The following is a 19,370-nucleotide window of genomic DNA, read 5'->3' as shown; positions in this document are numbered from 1 at the left end:
ATAAGCTGATAACAGATTAGTTGCTAATATCTCATTCATGGGTTGATATTTCCACTGCTGCTATTGATACGTGACCAAGGTCGAGGTTTTTGAGTCACGAGGTGGAGTGCATGAGCCAGATCTTGCTCAGTCCTGATACCCTGTTTATATGATGTGTTTGGGCAAGACAGGACAAGCTGTTGTCCATCCACCTCCAGCCTGTGACTCCTGCATGTTGGCCATGCGGGGTGGGGACAGCAAGGAACAGGCCAAGTGTGACGTATACCGGAATAGCCATAAGCTAGCTCTTACTTTGACCATACTGTTGCAGCAAGTCACTGGGCTCTGCCTGGTAAGGTATTGTTGGACAGTGATGTGGTAGCTGGTTGAAATCCTTTGTCTTCAATTAGTGTCCTGTATTGATGTCTTGTGTTTCTGCTGAAGGATGAATAAGTGCTCAAGGCCAGGTTGGATGGGGCTTTGAGCAACCTGATTTAGTGGAAGGTGTCCCTGCCCATGGCAGGGGGGGTGGAACTAGATGATTCTTAAGGTGCCTTCCAACCCAAACTATTCTATTCTAACCTTTAGATGCGGCTGGATGTATCAACATGGCTATGGTTTTGGCGTGAGGCCAGGGCTGCATCTGAGGAAACTTTGGGGACTGTTGATGGAAGGTTCGTGTCCTGTTGTATGAGCTCTAGGGAAGGAGTTCACCCTGCAGAACATAAAGCGCATGTTTCACATTTGCTTTTTGGCTCTTGAACGTATGTGTGTTTTTGAAGAACACGCAGTTCTGAGGGAGCCTCACATCAATAATCGTTAGTGTTTGTGCAGCATGATCAAAAGAGTCTCTTGGCTCTGCAGGCTGAAGGGGGGACTGAGCGTAGACAGGCCCACATTGGAGTCCCTGTGTGTTTGCTGTGCCCTTAAGGTAAAGGATTAAGCTTGCAGAAGAGGAACGAGGTCAGGTCTAGACCAAGAAGTAGATTCTGGAATCCAGCCAAGAGTGTAAGTAAGGTTTTTCCTGTAACAGCATCCTAGATGTGGCAGTTGTGTTGACTTAGCCGAAATGAGGCTGACATCTGTAGGTCAGGCCTGATTAAAAGGGAAGGAGGGTGGAGAATAGCTCTGTAGAGTAAAGAGGATTTAAAGATAACAGCAGGGGGAGACGCGTGGCCCTTACTTGCAGGATTTGGTATGGCCTTGGGAATCTCACTGTGCTTGGGAGCAGGTACAACCTGGTCCCCAGGTTTTTTGTCTGCCCCCAGGGCACTGTGGCTGCTGCTCCCTTCTTCCCCAGTTCATGGATGTCTTCTGATGGATCCCTTCCCCGCCCCCCCCCAGTCTGACTTTTGGATAGAAGTCTGGCTTAAGCTTTCCTCTTCTGCTGTTCAAGGGAAGCCTTCTACACAAGCCTTTGGCTTGCTGTAACACCCTGCCATGAAGACAACACCCACCCCTCACTTTGTTGTGTTACAGGGTTAAGTGTCTGGGTCTCTTGCTTGGTACAGATGAAAGGTGTATTGCTGAGCTGTGCTGTGCTGCTGAGCATTATGTGCCAGAGGCTGCTTCAGAAAACATCTCTGTGCTCCTTTTGACCTCTGTTGTGTCTTCCAGCCCACCTTCAGTTGTGCTGGCAGCTGAGGATGCTGGAGACTCTCTCCTTGCTGAGAGAGGAGGAAAGAGGAAGATGATGGCACTTCAGAAGCAATAACCCCTGTGCTTTAGCAGAGCAGCATATTGTGTCCAAAACTGTAGTTCATGATCACTAGCTGCTGCTTAACTTACACATTGAGCATGTTGCTCTCCTTTGTGCTTTGACACCAAGGATCCCTATCATTTGGGATGGGTGACCTGAGGCACAGAGGGATGAGGTGACAGTGCAACAGTAGTATGAAGGAGCATGCTATCGCCAGAGCCAGGAATGCAATTTAGCTATACTTCTTGCTTGGAGACCTTCAGGGGCTGGTCTCTGTTCTGGTATTTCCACGATGATTCCTTTCAGTGGAAAAACGGCTTATTTGATTAGATGAAAACTTCTGTGGTAAAAATCTGAAAGGAAAAGGGTGCTTGGCTTCTCCCTGAAGCAGGGTTTTTAGTTTCTAAATGAAAAACTTTCTTAGCATGATAAAAATAGAGAATTACTTTATGGGGAAAGTACTCGCTTCCCTGCCGGCTCTGCTGGGCGGCCTTCAGCCACGAGGAAGTGGGGAAACAACCCTCAGCTCCCTTGGACTGCAACCGGCCCTGGTGGTTTTCCAGTGAAGTAACTAGAGTTACACTAGGGCTGCATTATGCCCCTCTAAATTTAAGGGATATATGAATCCGTACGAAAATTTAAATTTAAATCCTGCCAGGCACGTCTTCCCTCCTTGTAGGACATGCAGTCTGCACAGCACTGCATCATGAAGCACGCACCATGTTGCATGGTGAGGTTCTTCATTTGGGTGCTCATTCCAGCTAAGCTGCTGCACTGATAGGTGTGATAACTGCTCACATCAATCCATTAATAACTTTTATACTTGGGGAAATAACAGCATAAGCACTAGTGCCCTTGCATAGAGTTCTGGGCTTCTCTGTCAGGAGACTGGCAATTATTTGATGATTTTGTAGAAAATAAATTATCTTGGCTCTCATTGTAGTCCCTAAATTCATTTTCAGCTGTGACAAGAGCCAGGATTTAAGCCTGGGTCCCCAAAAGTAAAATGCAGTTAATTAGCCCACTCCATCATGTAGCCGTTCTCAGTTAACAAAGGCAGTACGTTCAGCCAGACAGTTCTTGCTCACAAGTGATGCTAACCTTTTGAGCTGCATGTATGGCAGAGTGTGCTTGCTCAGAGCCTGAAGTCCTTGTTTGCATCCCTTTTCAGCAGTGCTTCTTAACCCCTCTGGCAGCCCCATTGTAATGCTGCCTGTCTCCAGTTGAGAGACTTCTGGCACCAGTATGTGTTTTAAGCTTTGAATGATGGTTTGTGTCACGGCAATGGCTGTGGGGTCCTACCAAGGTCAGAGTCTGGTGCAGAATAAAGGGAGAGAGGGTTTCTACCCTGAGGAGCTTGTAGCCCTCAGGGCAAATACTTGGGGTGATGTGACATTAATGTTATTAACTGTAACTTGTGAATGGGGTTCAAGCAATGTCAGAGGGGCAAAGTGAGACGTCAGAGGGGCAAAATGAGACTGCTGAAACAGCTTGATTTCTGGGCTGCAAGAAGAATGTGTGAGGCCTCATCTTGAGTGCTGGCTTGCTGTTCCCACCGGACCAGATCTCCTTGCTGGCTAGAAGCTTGTTTGCATCAGACACTGATAAGCAAGAGCTTGGCACCAAATGCTGCTGTGGTGGATCAGGTGTGGTGAGGTGTAGTTTAAAATAAACCAGCAAGAAAGAACTGCTGTCACTGGGGGACTCTGCTGCACTGCTCCTGGCAGATCAAGGGAGGTGTTGGACATTGTTGCTTGCCCTCTCCCCATTGGTTTGGTTTTAGAGGCTGGGGCAAGGCAGCATGTTTCTTGAGCAGGCCAGACTGTTGTGAAGTTTTCCTACCTGGCTACTGACCTCAGGTAGGTCACGTAACTCTGTTCTTCTGCAAAGGGACTGCTTGCGTCAGTTTCTTGACATTTGAGTCCTTTGCAGTATCATGATGTTGTACAGTTTCAAAATGCTATTTTTCTTCCTTGTGCAAATACGTAAATTTGACTGTTGCCCTTGCAATGTCATAGGATTTAGTAAACTGGGGAGAGGGACAGTCCTTATTCTAGGTATAACCATTGGCTGTAGTCTGTAAGAATGTGTCTGCAGTTTGAAAAGCATGGGGCCTTATTTTCAGACCCTGTCATCTATTTAGATCCAGGCTGTTGAGTACTTGGCTGCTTCCTGAAATTTACACTCGCTGGTATTGTAATCCAGAGCTTGTGTGTGCAGGCAGTGCCATTTGGTTGAATGCAATCCTTGCACAAAAAATCATCTGTATGTAGATACTAGAATGTGAACAGTGATGGCTGTGTGAGTGGATAGCGGGTCAAGACCCCCTGAAAATAGAAACATATTGATGTTGTTAGCAAAAGCTGTGGAGCATGTTTTCCTTGAAAATTGTTATTCAATATTGTCCTTGGTGTCTTTTGAATTAAACATACCGTAAGAGTTGGTTTGCTGGAATTTTGACTGTTCTGGAGCATTGGATATTGGGTGGTCATTATCAACAGCCAGAGAAGGTAGCATGACCTACTGAACAGACAGCAAGATGCATAGGCACTAGCAGCAGGGAAATCTAAGACAAGAGAATGCATGGAAAAAATATGTACAAGGTAAAACTTGCGCAGCCAGCCCTTATGCAGCAAATAAAGCAAGGTCTTACTGACCTTGGCAGCTGTACAGGGCAGCCTTTGCATAAGAATGACTTGTACTTAATATGCTAGAGAAATTATTCAGGGACAAGTATTCCTGTTTTCTGTGGCGCTGGGGACGCTATCTTCTTCCATCTCCAGTTGCAACACAGAAACACAAATGCATTGCAGACAAGGGAAGAGGAGCAGCTGAGCCTCCTCAAGCACTTATAGTTCTGCTTCCCATGGCCTGCAGAAGGAACTGTCCTGGTGAAGCTGGACCGTTCCGGTGCCTTACAGCAGCCACCTTTGGGAGCTGGCAGTGGCTGGTTATAAAGGCAGTGTGATGGATGTCTTCCTTAATTAGTCTGTGCAGTTTGTGTCTGCTAATAAGAGATCTGCTAGACTCAGGGATCAGAGAAGTGCTTTGCTGTCCATGTTGTGCTGCGGTGAGGCAAGCAGAGGGACCTAGACCTGCAGGCTGGTTAAATGCCGGGAGATACTGAGCTGGTAAGGCTTTGCTTTCCCCGATAGACCCATCAGCATTTCCTGTGCCCCAGTGCTTGCCTGCAGCTCTTGGACAGTCCAAGCCCAGCTCACCTGCTGCTCAGCGTGGGCAGGAGTTACGATGGAGCCTATACATTGTGGCTCCCCCCATTGGAGCCCGGTCCCCTTCCAGCCAAGATGGAGCTGGGACAGATGGATGGCAAGCTGGCTGGAGTCTCTGCTCCCCATGACCTGGGGCCGGGCCAGTCCCTGTGGCACCACTGGGGCCAGGTCTGCGCCTGCGCATCTCTGCTGGTGGTGTTGCTTACTAAACCTTGCTACTTACTCAGTACCACTGTTTTTCATGGGTTTTTCTTTCTCTTCCTCTCCCATGGGAGAGATCAGTCCCATAAATATCCATGTTCAAGAGCAAAGGTATCTTGAGAGTTTTGGCCAAGCAAGGTCTCCGAGGTCTCTCTATCGGGAGAGGGCCAGAGACGGTGTTTGTTGATATTGATCATGGGAAATGTAATTAATGTGGGTATAAAGTGTTAAATGTTAAATTAAAATGGGAGATTTAAAAGCAGTCGATAGATCAATTCCAAGGCTGGGATGAAATGCTCAGACGTTCAAACAATAATCAGATTTCCAATAAAATCTCCAGTGTGTGTAATTAAAGGGGTTGAAATATTAAATCAGGTGTTAAGGGAGTGATATTTAGATGATGTTGGAAAAAAAAGATCCAGGCAGAAAGAGCCCTCCTGTCTGCAGGCAAAGCCTCTGGCCAGGCAGAAATGGTGTGGAGCTTGGGGGATGTACTGAACTAGCAACTAAAACCCCAAAAAGAGGAGAATGATGTGAAAATGGAAAAATCCATGCTGCAGTGCTGAACATCTGCCTGGATGAAGACGAGACCATTTGGACCTCATAGCTCCTTTGTAGCCTGATAGCACCTCTAAGACCTTGGTCCATCCATGTGTACAGACATCTACACTCACGGTCCTCTTGTTGGCAAGTCAGCCTTCCAGAGCAGTGAGGACAGGATGTTAAAACCAACCCCAGCAGAAGTACTGCCATACAAAAGACTTCCCAAGAGTTAAAAATACTAATTACTGACTGCCACCATGTTTCAGTGATATCCCAGCTAGTCAATAAGAGCAAAGGCATGCAATTGATGTTTTGTTAAGAGGTAGAGTAGCAATTAAGGAGAGGGGTAAAGTTAGACTCAGCACTACTGCCAGTGGGATATATGGGGTGTCCTAGGGCATGTGGCATTTCCAGGACATTTCTTTGAAGTTTGTGTTTTTCCGTTGCCCTATAATCCATAAAGAAATAAGCAGAAAAAGCTCCAGAGTAGCAACTCCCTACTTTAACTGGCCTATGAGTAATGATACCAAACAAGTTCCGCTTTAGGGGCAGCATCAGGCTTTGCTCTTCCAGCCAGCTTAATTTTCTGATGCTGTGAGCTGTGCAGGAGGCTGTAGGAAGCATCCATTCCCCGAATATGTATCTTTGCTGTCATCCCTAAAGGGATAATTCAGAATATGGGACAGACATAGTATTTACTGCAGGCACTGCACCTGTCAAGGTAGCATTACCATGGGATGGAGGGTAAAAAACACTTCTCTGCTAGCTGAGACGAATAAACTGGCTCATTAGCTCTGGGCACTTATTTGCTAACCTTGTCCTGTACCTGTGATGTGATTAGCTGTGAAGATGTAGCTGTAAGGCTCTCCAGAGCCTTGAAAGACACATGTTTTCAGAGTATGTTCTCATTTTGTTTTATAATCCCGGTGGCAGCCTCTGCTGTGTAGTTCCTGAGGTTTAAATGCTGATTAAGTTAATGGATTGTAATGTAACCCCACCCAGTTGGTCATCAGTCCCTTAAAAATGCCTTGTGATTGTGATCATTATTGCTTAATTGCAAGCCCTACCTTGCCCATAGATTGGGCCAGGCTCGAGCTTACCTTGCTCCTTGCAGAGTGGAGGGTGAAGACCTACTGAACAGGGAGGTGTCTGCAGAGGAGCACTCTCTTGGAGCTTTTATATAAAGGTCTCTAAAATTTCCACCGTGGCATAGCTGGGCAGAGGTAATCTGATCTTTGGAAAAGTGCCTTTGTGCTGTAGCTTACAGAAGAGCTTCTTTATTAACAAAGCCTGGATGTGGGTTAGTTAAACTGTAGCCCTTGTATTCAGGGTCACTGTTAATTTTTTTAATTGCAAGCTTTCTCCCAAGTCTGGGGTTGCAAATGAGACTTGCTGCGTCGAGCTCCCAGAAAGGGTTGGAAATTGTGGCATTTCATCCCGCAATTGCTGTGTCACCCTGACCCTCCCCTTTATCTAAAACAAGCTTTGTAAACTGCCACACATAGATTTTAACTTCATTGCTGATACTAGAAGTCCCTCAAAAGATGTGTCTGGGAAGAGACTGATGCTCATTCTGCAGCATATCATAAGACCAACCAGGGGGAAGGCAGGGAGATAGGGGCGTGATTGTGGCCAAGGCTGCCAAGGGAGATCTTCCTCCTTCGTGGGAGGCATGGTAGAGCTGTGGAGGTCCTTGCCAAAAGGTGTTGTGGGCACATGAAGCTTGTGCAAGTGTTGAGGAGATTGGGCAAGTACTAAGTGAGGAGTTTGTTGGGGATTAGTGAGCAGGCAAACTACAGCAGGCTCAGGACGTCCTCAGAGTTAGAAATAGTGGGAGGCTGGAAAGCGTCAGGGTGGGAGATTGTGTATGCCTGCCTTGCTGTTACTCTTGGGCATCTGTGGGTGCTGCTGGCTCCTTGTCTCCAGCTGGAAGAAGGGTCATTCCCCCATTCTCCTGCTGCTTGTCAGGCTTGCCCTCTCTGCTTGCACCTGCCTGTGGATGGGAGCAGAGGAAGGACTCACAGGCAATGTACACTCTGAAAGGCTGTTTGAGGACTTGTGTGCTGGAGGGCAAGTCCAGCCTCCCATGACTGCTTGTCAAGGAGCATTTTCTTGTCCTCCCTGAACCACTCCTGTGGTTCTGGTTCCAGTCTGCTGGGTTGTTTCCACCTACATCTTCAGCGCAAGCAGGAGACCTGCAGCTCTGGGCAGCACAGGAAAGGTGAAAGGGTGCTTTACACCTAGTCCTGCACACTTTCCTCTTACTTAGCCTTCCCTTACTCCTTTCCTAGAGATAATATCAAGGAGCAGAGCAGAAATGCTAGTGTCCAGTCTTCTTGGATGCCTTGATGCTCCCTAAACTATATCCCACCAGATATGCTGCTGGGTTAACTCTGTCCTTGCAGATTTTAAGGTGAAGCTCCTTGCAGTCTCATTCCTAGCGGGCAGAGTTGGCTGCTCCTGCACTTTAGGCTCTGGTGATCCTGGCAGAGCAATGTGTGTATGGTGCCTGTGTCAAGTCCCAGTCCTGTTTTTCCTGACCTGAATGCATGGAACAGCTTGTTCTTTGCTGTCTGTTAACCCTTACAAAGATGCTTCATCTTGTTCTCCTTTGCTCTGCGTTGGCTATGCTCGGCAGGGTCAGCTCCGTGCTTTGGGTTTAGGGGCAGAGCCTGTGAGGGAGTTAATTGCTGAGTGATGATGGCTCTCCCCAGCTGAAGATCTGCTCCCATGAGCTATTTAAGCCTCTGTTTCTTGTATCTCTGTGCCAATCAGATTAGCTGGTGCCAGGAAACAGACCATGGCCTGCTTGCTCTTGAATGCACTCTTTTTCCTCCTTACCTGTTTATCCCAGTCAAGCCACTTCCCGCTCTGTCAGGGTTCTTTTATTTAGCTTTGTTCCTTTTCATTTTCACAGCCTTACTCTGGCCCATCTCTTCTCTCCCGGAGGCAGTCTTGCTGGGTTTTGACACCCAGCCTTAACAACAGAGTAAATCCTGTTCCCTGTTGTACTGCTGGCTGCTCCCTTTGCAGTGCTGTGTGCCCCCATGCGCTGCTGCATCAGGCTTTTCTTGCTCTTGATTCCCTCCACAATGCTTACCCTGTTGTAACTTGGATTCCCTTTAATGTGCAGAATTAGAGAGATCTCCAGTTCAGCAGAGCCGCTGAAGGCACTCTTCCCAGGAAAGAAAGGGAAACGGGCTAAGAGCTGCTGAGCTGCAACCAGTCCCTGAGCCTGCTTCTGCCCCTGCTGTCCGTGTGCCCCCAGGCATTGCTCTGCTCTTCTCCCAGCCGGACCCTTCCAGTATATTGTTGCTGATTTTGGCAAGGGATTCACTGTTGCAAAAATAAGCTCAAAAGCCCCTCAAGCTCACAGGACCAAGAGTTCCAGCCTGGCCATGTGTGCCAAAACAGGCCCATCCCCTGCCTATTGCAAGGCCCCACCTTTATCCTTACTCTAAAAATAAAATGCAAGGACATTCCTTCCTAGTTACTCTGTTCTGTTATTCTGACCTCATTAGACTTGCCCAATAGAAAATTTCATTGAAGTCCTCTATTAGCGGTGAAAACAAACAAGACCATTGGACTTCCTCTGGAAAAAATGCATCTACATCACAGGGAATTGCAGGGAGCCAAATTTCCACTGCTGAGTTTGTGCTATGTGCATGTGTTCCCTCATACACATTTAGTAAACAAAGTTGTCTTCACACTTAGAAGAATTTAAAGCAATTTATCCTTTATATCTGAACTGATTTCCCTCCCCAATATGAAATAAATTGCTTCTGTAATGTTATAAGGAGCAAAGTGCTGTTAGCTGGGGTTGCAAGAACAGCTGCTTTTTTCCAGACCCCCCGAGTTAAATATATTTTGAGGCTTATGTATGTGCATGTACATAGGAATGATAGCCAGGTGATGGATTGCTAAGCCACGTCATAAATTCAGTTCGTCAGACACCTTTGATTACCTCCTCTGCACTCTGCCCGTAATCATTCTCCTTCAAACATCCTTCTAATGCTCTTAACAGCAGCCAATTAAAACAAAGACTCCAGCTGCCATCTATCCCCTCTGCCATCACCCAAGCTCCTTCCCTTGGGTGGGGGGAAATAAGTGCATTGATGTATGGTGGTTCAGAGTGCGCACTTGAGGTTTGAGGGAATATATCCCTCTGGTTTTTTTGCTTGCTGCTTTAAAAGTCAGCCTGGACAGACACCCAACCAGGCAGGGGTGGGTGCTTGTGTGTTTGCATGTTGGTGACCATGAGTGGCTGGGGGCTGCAGCATGGTGGCAGGAAGGATGGGGCACATGGAAGACACTGTTCATCTGTACATCTGCCCTAGCTAGCTAGAGTCCATCTTCTCAGGCTCTTGGTTTTGATTCAGTAGTTTCATGCTGAGTCAGATGCTTTCTGGAAGAAAAGCTTGCCATGGTCCTTAAGTGGGAAATTGGAAGTAATTCAGTTCACTAGGACTTCCACAGGGGAGAGAAGTTGGAGGCTGTTGTGTTGGAGATGCAGGAAGGTAAGGAGAGAATCGAAGATCTGAGGACTTCAGTTGGTGTCCATGACTCAGGCATCTCAGGGAAAACAGAGGATATGCAGTCCCTGAAAAGTTGATTTCATCCACCTGGCAGTGAGATGAAGAGCAATGAATAGCAGATTTTGGGGTGTGTGGAAGGCAGGAGAGGCCAACACACTAACTCTGAATGGCTTGGAAAGTGCCTCAAGGGTGACTTTGACTTCCTCTTGCCTTTTTCAGGACTTGGCTGTGTTGGCTCCTCTCCGCATGCATCCCTGACCCCTCTGTGTCCCACAGGTGCACAAGGCAGACAACCCCTGGCCACTAGCTGAGCGGGTAGCACTTCATGCCAAAGTACGCTGCCAAAACCAGCCCTTATGCCTTCCAGGTGCCTCTTGGCTCAGCTGCTCCCCTGCGTGTACTACAGCAGTGCTTCCTTTCCACGCTGGGAGGGTGCTTATTGCTGTGCAAGCAAGATTGGAGTTGTTGGACATGCCTTTCATCCTGTTGCAGCCTGCTGGATTAATAGGGCAGATATATGTGTGTGTGTGTGCATGCTTTCAGCTCCCCTTCCTGTTTCCTATCTCATTAATGGCTGTGGGGTCTGAGACAGAACTATTCATCTAGTACTTACAGAGCCTTTACCATAGTAGTTACTTGTGGCGCCCATGGCTGCAGCAGGGTTTGAGCCCCCGTTTCCAGGGTCCCAGTCTGGCACTTACAGACTAGAGCATCTTTCCTGTCTAAGAAGTGACCTGCAGTGACTACCTGCATGACGATAATGCCTTTGGGCTTTGGGACTAGGCTGCTCTGGATTTTCACTAGCATATGGAAGTAGAAAATACAGTCTCAGTTGTCACTATTTCCTGATTTCCTGCATGTTCTAACTTCTTTTAATCCTGAAAGAAATTATCCTAAATACATTGGGTGCTTTTTCAGTCTCCTTCTGTCATCATATATTTGATTTGCAACCTGAGGATGCTGTTAGAGGTCTGAGTTGAGGAATAAGTCAAGGCTTCCCCTTTCCCGAGTCCTGAGTTGTTTCACAAATGTTTCTTGAGTACCCTTATGCGTGGTATGCCCTTCCGCGTAGCCCATAAATGATAGGTGTTTTCGTTATTGTGCGTAAGTCCTCATTTTTAACACATCGTGTAATTCAGATGGACTTGAATGTAGCAGCATAAAGACTTTGGAGGCCTGCCCTGTGCGAAGGGGAAAATTACTGTCTGGCCCAGAGCGGTGGCTTTGTGATGACTGCATTGTGTTCTTGTGTTCTGTGTTTGTACCAAACTGGTTTGCTGCCAAGTTACTTATGGCTTATCCAAGTGCTCAGTACAAAGAATGTTAAAAGAAAAACTATTTTTGTTTTCTGTGAATTCTTCCAGCTGAGAAAGAATTCAAACCACTGTCCAAATGCTGTGTCCTCTTTCTGCAGGCCTGTGGTCACCAGGTAGGACAACTAACACATGAATGCGTGAAACTACAGTGTGTGTGTGTAGGAGCACATATGTGCTTTGAGGAGATGCAGTATGGGACCCGAATGGAAAATGCCTTTCTGTTAGAGAAAATCTGTCTCCTCGAGCAGCAGGCTCTGTGACTGAGAAGTCTGGAGTGGGAATTTTCCAGGCACAAGTACATGCGCATGGGCAGAGGCACCTGTGAAGCACCAGACCTGGGCAGGTCTCCTCTGCGTATGCAGCAAGTCTGATACCTCCCAGGCCTCCTCTGCAGCATGGTGAATGGCTGAGCTGGGCTCCTATTTCAGTATTTCTTCTGCTTAATGGAGTATATTGCCTGGCTTGAGGGCTATGGCCATGCTTGGAGCTTAGTAGAGGCCCGTAGGTCGTTCCTGCCAGCAGGATCCCACATAGGCCAGTTGGGTAAAGGCATTCCCTCCCCTCAGCTGTCCCCATCGGCCTGCCCAAACACACACAGACACTTATCTGATTGGCAAGGACCTTGGGGGTTTCTTGAACACTGAGTAGGATAATCAGATAGATTGTGGGATACATCTGCTTGATCCTATTTCTTACGATTACGTGGTGGGGAGCAAGCCTTAATGAGCCTTGGCCTTTCCTGTCTCCTCTGTAAATTTGTTTGACTCAATTGAGCTCTCTTTGTGTGAGACAGCTCGCTTTGTGCTTGGAGATGGAAGCATCCACCTCTGAAGCTGGCTGTGCTTTGAGACGGGGTTTGGATTAGCTGACCTCCAGAGATTCCTGCCAACTTTTTTTCTTTTTTTTTTTTTTTTTCTTTTGTGTTTGCAGCTGGTGTAATTGTGGTCCTAACCCCTCCCAAGCGGTGCTGGCACTGGAGGGGATTTTAGCACTGCTTCACAGCAGTGCAGTAGCTGCTTTTGCAACACAGAGGAAATGCTTCTTTTGGGTTAGCTACCCTGCTCTAACGTGGCTCCCTGGCCCTTGGCACCGGGAAGCTGCCTCCCATAGGAGGCTAGAAGGGATTTGCCAGGTGGGTTCCAATAAAAAGGAGCATCCTTCTCCGTGTATCTGTGTCGGGGGAGTGATGGGTGCTGTGCTGGAGCCTGGCTCAAGCAAAACTCCTGCTTGGCTGCCTGATCAGCAGAGCACCCCCAGGAATGCCCGTATCCCGCAGGTGTGGGATCATAGTGCATCACCATCGCTTCTAGCGGAGAGCTGGAGTAGGAAAGGGGTCTTGTCCTCTAACTGGTCCCAAATAAGCTGACGGCAGGAATTCAAAAGCCCAAAAGAACAAAAAAAGCGCACGTGTGGTTATTCTAACAGCAAATCTATTCAGCGAAACAGAGGGAAGTTCCCTTTGAAGCACTGCACTGCATGCTGCCCTGGAACACCCTATGGAAAGGTATTTGTTCTGCTGAAGCACGTGTGTGGGTCCAGCACAGCAGCTTCTGTGACTTTGTTCAAAGACAAACAAATAAACAAAAAAGCTCCTTAAATTGCAATGTTTTTGTAATGCATTTTTGGCTTAGAAATCCCCAGCAGATAGTGGCAAATAGCTCCCCACCCTTTGCCTGTGGAAACGTTTTGGAGAAGAGCTAATCCCACAGGAGAGAAAGGGAGAGGAGTTCTTTGAACTTTGGTGGACAAGAGGTGGTGGAAGTTGATGAAGGAGGAAAACAGATTGTGAAGATTTCAGGTGGCTGAGGGAATAGGAGCACCGCAGTCCACAGTAAAGAATGGTAGATTTCAGAAACAAAGGGATTTGGGTTTTTTCCCAAATATTTCCTTAAACTTAGCATTTATTTTTCCTGTGATTGTTTGCTGCAGGGTGTAAATGTGGAGAATTGTATGTACGCAAGGGAGGATAAAGTTCCCCAAGTTTATTTGTACTTTTTTTTTTTCTCTGCAGTGAAGGGCTTCCTTCCCTCACAGTGCTTTATTTTATCGTTTTTATCTTTTTTTCTTTTTTCCCCTTGGTTCCTCAGCTGCCACCTCTCCAGGTAAGAAAGGTGCCTAGGTCATGCCAGGGCAGTTAAGAGCAGTGGGGAGAGCCCAGAGACGAGTGATGGACGATCCATTTTCCCGAGGATGGCAGCACTGCTGTCCCTGCAGAGCACCACAGCTATCTTCTGGAGTGCCATAAATCCAGGAGCTTTAGCAAGCTTGGCAAGCTTCCTAAGAGGTAGGATGCAGTATGGGCAGCCTTCCCCACTGAGAAGCAGGAGGATTTTTCTTGTGCTGCTCTTCCCATAGAGGTCACGACCAGTAACCCACACTCTGCGAAGTCACTCTAAGCCAGTGGCATGAGCAAGTGTGGGGGAAGAAGGACGAGCAGTAGTGGCTCCTTCAGCACAGAAATGTGTGGTATTTGCATGCCCAAACATCTGCCTTGTGCATGCAGCCACTTCTGTAGTGGGCTTGTGTCCTGCCAGTGAGGCTTTTCCATTGCAGCAGTATCGGGGGGTTGTTCTATTTGCACGTGTGGCTTCTGGGTTCTGCCGTCCTCTTCTGAACAGACGGCACTCGGGGCTGAGTTGACTCTTTGGCACACGGTGTGATCCCTGGTGATTCATGGCCCCCAACATCTGTGATTAGACCTTGAACAGAAACTTTTCATGCATAGCCATGGTAGAGGAAACCTGCTCCTTTTCTGAGTAACTGGTAGAACAACAGAAGAAGGTTTATTTTCTTCTAGCTGTAAAGGTCTATCTTAAATTAACTGTTCCCCGAGGGACAAAGTGTCCAGGTACAGAATGTTCACAAAGGAAATACTCAAAGTGTCTACCGCATCCCCAAAGTGTTTGCTTTAGAGTATGAGGGCCAGAGCAAAAAATAGAATATTATTTTCTAATTTGAAAGCAAAAATACCTCTTTCAGGCAGCAGAAAATAAATTGACCTTCTTTGGGCTTGATATTGCAGCCCATTAACTGCACAGGCGACGAGAAGCTGCCATTTACAGAGATGGCTCCTGTCCCAAGTGCACAGCCTGTATGAGCGTGGGGGGTGGGGGCTGGCCCACGTCGGAGGCAGCCCCGCTGCGTGCAAACTGTCGGTGTTGCAACAGCAGAGCAATTTGAGTCTGTAGGACTCTGAGCACTGCTGGGTTTTATGTGATATAGGGTAAGAGCCTTCCTAATCAGGACTTCAGCAATGGAGGATCCAGGCCTTGACCTTATGGGTGTTATTTTTGTGGTTTCTTTTGCTGTTTTAGAGCACTTTTGAACTAGAACCAAGCAAAACAGAGCTGCCCTGTGATCCTATCATGGCACCACCTAACTTGCCATGGCTTTTCTGAGGCACAAAATGAGCTTCTCTAATGTCAGCTAACTGAACTAATGTCATTGTGTTCCTGGCTCGATGGGTCCTAGATGAAGATTTTTTTTTATTTTTATTTTTTTTCCCCTCCTCACTGACTCTGAAAGCTCCCCGCAAGTATGGGTTATCTTATCTCATGCATCACTGCCAATAAATGTACCAGTATAGCACTCCCCAGTAAAACCTTGCCCTTGACTACACCTTTTTGGTTCCTTTGAATAGTAAAGGATGTAGCTTCATGTATTCTTCTTTATTACTGCTGTGAAAGTGGAGGAGAAAGAAAGGACAGGAGAAGATGCTCAGACTTGGTTTTCCATGGGCATGTGAAAATGCTATTGGATGGGTGGTGGTATTCTCTTAAAAACTTTTGTTTCGCTTTCAGAACAGAACAGTTCAATGTGCTATTTTCATTGTTCCCGTTTCTCTTTGTCATGCAATGTTTCCAGGAACACAGCATTTATTTGGACGATTGTTTGATAGTGGAAACATCTCTCTGCTGTTTGAGTGAGGAGTTCCCCATTCTGGCTTATCGAGGAGAAGGTGGTGGGTGCAACAAGCTTTTCCATACCCATTAAGGTGCAATGAAAAGCTGAGGTTACAGAATAGTCTCAGAGGTGCAAGGACTGATGAGTGAGAGTGTCATTTGTGCTACCAGCTGAATTTAGCGCTTTGAGGAAAGGCCATTAAAAAAAAGTATTTTTTTGGCTCCAACAATATCTAGACACTCGGAGAACATTAATAGTTCAAGGATGGGATGTAAGTTGTAGTGGAATTGTTGAAAGATTTGAGCTCTGAAGTTTGCAAGCTTAAGAGCGCAGTTTCTCTATTGCTGTGCCTCCAGGGTGTCCATCCATCCACGTTGGCTGGGTCTGAGCTTTCACTGACCATAACTTGCAAAACTAGGTAAAGCATGCTGCAGCCTGGCAGTATAGGGCTGAGCTCGGGCTCAGGAGAGTGGGTCCTCGGTTCCTCTGTCATGTGCTGGTGGTCCGTGTTGAGGAGAGGAGCATGAACAGCATCACATATGCTAAAGAAAGGGCACAGCTGGAACTTGGCTTTGGGAAAGCTCCAGTGTCCCCTCGCTGTCCACACTGTCCCTGTTCCACTTCAGGTGAAGGGGAATAGCTGCTGTTCTCGCTCCCCAGGACTGTCAGTTAGGACAACAGCACTTTTGCTTCTCATCTGAGCAGTCATGACCCAGAAATCCTTGAGGAACAATAAATAAGGAACCCACCTTGCTAGTTCTGAGTAATTTTTTTCTTCTCCAAAAAAAACCCCCAACTCTTTTAAATAGCATCATTTACACTTGGGAGCTGCTTGAATCCACCCTGTCACATAAATTACCGTCTCTGAACTCGGCTGTCAGGAAGCATCCTCGTGAGTTGACATCCATGGGGGGTGTCAGTGGAAGGGGATCGGTTTCGTGGAAAGCAGGAGGAATTCAAGTGTCAAGTGAATACGCTTGTCCTCACGTTACCTCAAGCAGCGAGGGCATCTCACTCCTGCCAGAGGCAAGCCCCAGTGTGACCTTTGCTCCTCAGACTGCCCTTGTTCCCATTCACTTCAGTAGCTGTAAGGCTGGGTCTGACATCTGGAGCAAGCCCCATCCTCCTGCATCTCAGGCAATTAGAACCTGGCCCAGCAAGTGGCCCTGGAGCAGGGGCTTCAGGGATGTTATAGTTTCCTTAGAGGGATAAAGGCCCCAGGCTTCTCTCTCTGCTCTGCTGCTTTCGCCAGCTTTGATGCTGCTGCTGTTGAAACAACATTGGCCCATCTGGTAGCGGAGGAGATGAGCTCTGCCAGATGATCTGGCTTGCTGGGAAGGGTTCAAAAGGCAGCACCTAGCCTTTGTTGTATTTCCTGCACGCTAACGAAGCCTGTGTTTTCTGGAACTGCTTTTTATCCTTGTTTTATGTTGTTTTTGGCGTGGATGCTTTTATTCCTCCCATTTGAAATAAGTGGGAGAAGAAAATGAATTAAATGCCAGTCCCCGTCCCCCCCCCCCCCAAAAAAAAAGAAGGGTAATACAAGGGAATCGTAAGGATGCATCATAGTGAGAATGGTTACAGTTATTTGCTGCCAGGAGTTGAAACATGGAGAACTGAAGCTTTATAGTGTCAGTGGCAGGTTCCTGTCTGATGTGTGTTATCCTTTGGTGGCGTGCACGGGAGCCTCGCTGCAGCAGTATACAGCACTCGGTGTGATGTCAGCCCTGCATGCACGTGTTTTCAGCTTTCCCTGTGGCCACATGGAGAGGGAATGTGCAGCAACCCAAACACTGACGGAACTGTATTTGTTGACTTGCAGAAAAGCATAACTTGTGCTCCTCTGGGCTGCGATCACGTAAGCCAAAATGCAATGACTGCTGCCTGTGCTTGCTGGCCTCCCAGCCCTGATAAACCTGTGAAGCAGATTCATTTATTTGGGCCCTGATTGAGCAAAGTACTTAAGTACATGCTTCAGGTTTTCTTCTTGCCAGTAAGATTGTTGGCATGCTTAAAGTTAAGCGTGTGCTTAAGTGCTCTCCTGAGTGCACAGCAAACAAATGATGGGGGCAGTGTGTGCTGCTGCTGTGCTCTGCTGGTTGGCACGCAGGCTGCAGAATTGAGGCTCCCAATATTAAAAATTTATTTATTTATTTATTTGGCTCCCCCCACTACAGGAGCCCTAGTCCCAGGGTCTGAGATGATAGTCTGTCCTTCTGCAGGAAGGTGGGTTGTGCCCGTAGCACAGAATATTCCTCGTGTCTCGCTCTTGCGCGTTGAACGGATGAGGGTGCCCTTCTGCAGGGCGTGGGGCAGGGGGGCTCAGTTCCCATCAGCAGGACATTGGCAAGTATTTCTTCAGAGTTTACTGTTTGTTCCCCCCCCCCCCCCCCCCCGAAGAGTTGTAAAAGCAAAGATGTCAACCATGTTACATGTATCTGAATGTCTTGATATATGTAGTTTAATGTTTTGTAGGATTCATTTGACTTATTTTCCATTAACATGATTCCTTTCATCTTGAGGACTGAGCAGCTTAGTGCAGGCATGTACCTGTGTGTCTGTGTATCACGTGTGTGCTCCCGAGCTACATGGGTGAGAGCAAGATGAACATTTGGTTTGCTACATTCTTTGGAATTTCTCAGGGTAGAAGGGCTGGGAAGTGGCAGATGTTACTACACTGTGTACATCCTGGTGTAACTGTGTGTTAAGTTCAGACCCGCCATATTCAGGCCCCAGTGTTAACAGACCCTCACTTCCCTGGGAGTCTGAAGCTGTGGAATAGGTACTTAATCCACAAGATGGTTGTATTTCAGTCTGCTCAGAGGAGCTTCTGAGAGAGCATTCTTTCTAATCCCCACCCATATCTGACCTGTTCTAGCTCGTTTTTAAAAGCTGCACCCAGCCAGGCCCTAGATCCCTGCAGAAGGTTTCTGCACATCTTTTCCTGCTTGCTGAGCTCATTTGAACAGGGAACCCACACATCAGTGAATGGGATTCCTGTATAAATTTGCCTCGTTTGCAAAATTGGAATTGATTTAGAGCATCTCTGATCCTTACGAAACCCAGAAGACATGAACGTGGCTAGATGTGCTTTTTTTTTCCCCTTCCTTTTGAAGTTTAAAACATGCTTAGCAAATCTGATGTTTGCAGTCTCTGGTCCCCACCTGATGTGCAAAAATGCAAAGGTCCTTCCAGAAGCATGGGTCAGACTAACCTTTGTGCTGATGCTGCAAGGTGGATTGCAAGGATGTGGGCAGTTTTTGTTATGAACTTGACTCTACTTAGTCTAGAAGATACTTGCAATGTAGGTCTAACAAATGTTGGGGTTTTTTAATGTGCAATAATTCAATCTGTGAATCAAGCAGCCCCTGTGCCCTACCCCCTGCTGCTGCTGACAGCCTCTTCCCACACTTCTTCCTTGGTAGCATTGTTTGACTGTTCCAGCTCCAGTAGGTTTCAGTTACTGATCAGTGTAATTGCAATAACACACCAATAATAAAAGAGGAATTTAAGCTTCCTTTTCTTGTAGTTGAAGGCTCTTCTCCTGCGAAAGCTTGAAGTCTTAATAGCAGTCACACGAGCAACATCCCGCGCCTGTCAAGTGTTTGCAAAACTGGGTGGCCGTATTGCAGGAAGATAAAGGGCTGGATTTTGGGAACTTGGAAACAGCCCAATCCTATCAGGCAGCATTGGTACAGCTAATATTAGAATGGGAAACTCTGGGGACGGCTTAACATTTTAGTGGATGCCAAGGAAGCCTTGAATAGGAATGCATTGAAAGTTGCTTGTTGTATAACATGAGTTGCTGGAGTCAGAGTAATTCGAGTTGCTTTTAGTCTGGTGGAAAACTACAGCTGTGAGCAATGAGTTAATTTTTTCCTTGTGTGTGTGTGTGTGGCTTAGGTTTCCCTTTCGGGTTTGCTTTTAGTTTTGTAGGCTCTGAATCCATAGAGGAGTGACTGTG

General features: G+C 47.1%; 1 protein-coding gene across 9 annotated transcripts in view; it reads left to right on the top strand.

Moving 5' to 3' along the window:
• Window positions 1–19,370, top strand: part of MBNL3 (muscleblind like splicing regulator 3) — a 97,508-nt gene that overhangs the window by 13,791 nt on the left and 64,347 nt on the right. The window lies entirely within an intron of this gene.

The sequence above is a fragment of the Haliaeetus albicilla genome, chromosome 23 (assembly GCF_947461875.1).
Source record: "Haliaeetus albicilla chromosome 23, bHalAlb1.1, whole genome shotgun sequence".
Taxonomy (NCBI): Eukaryota; Metazoa; Chordata; class Aves; order Accipitriformes; family Accipitridae; genus Haliaeetus; species Haliaeetus albicilla.
Note: the sequence above shows the minus strand (reverse complement) of the source record. Positions and strands in the feature narration are given on the sequence as shown.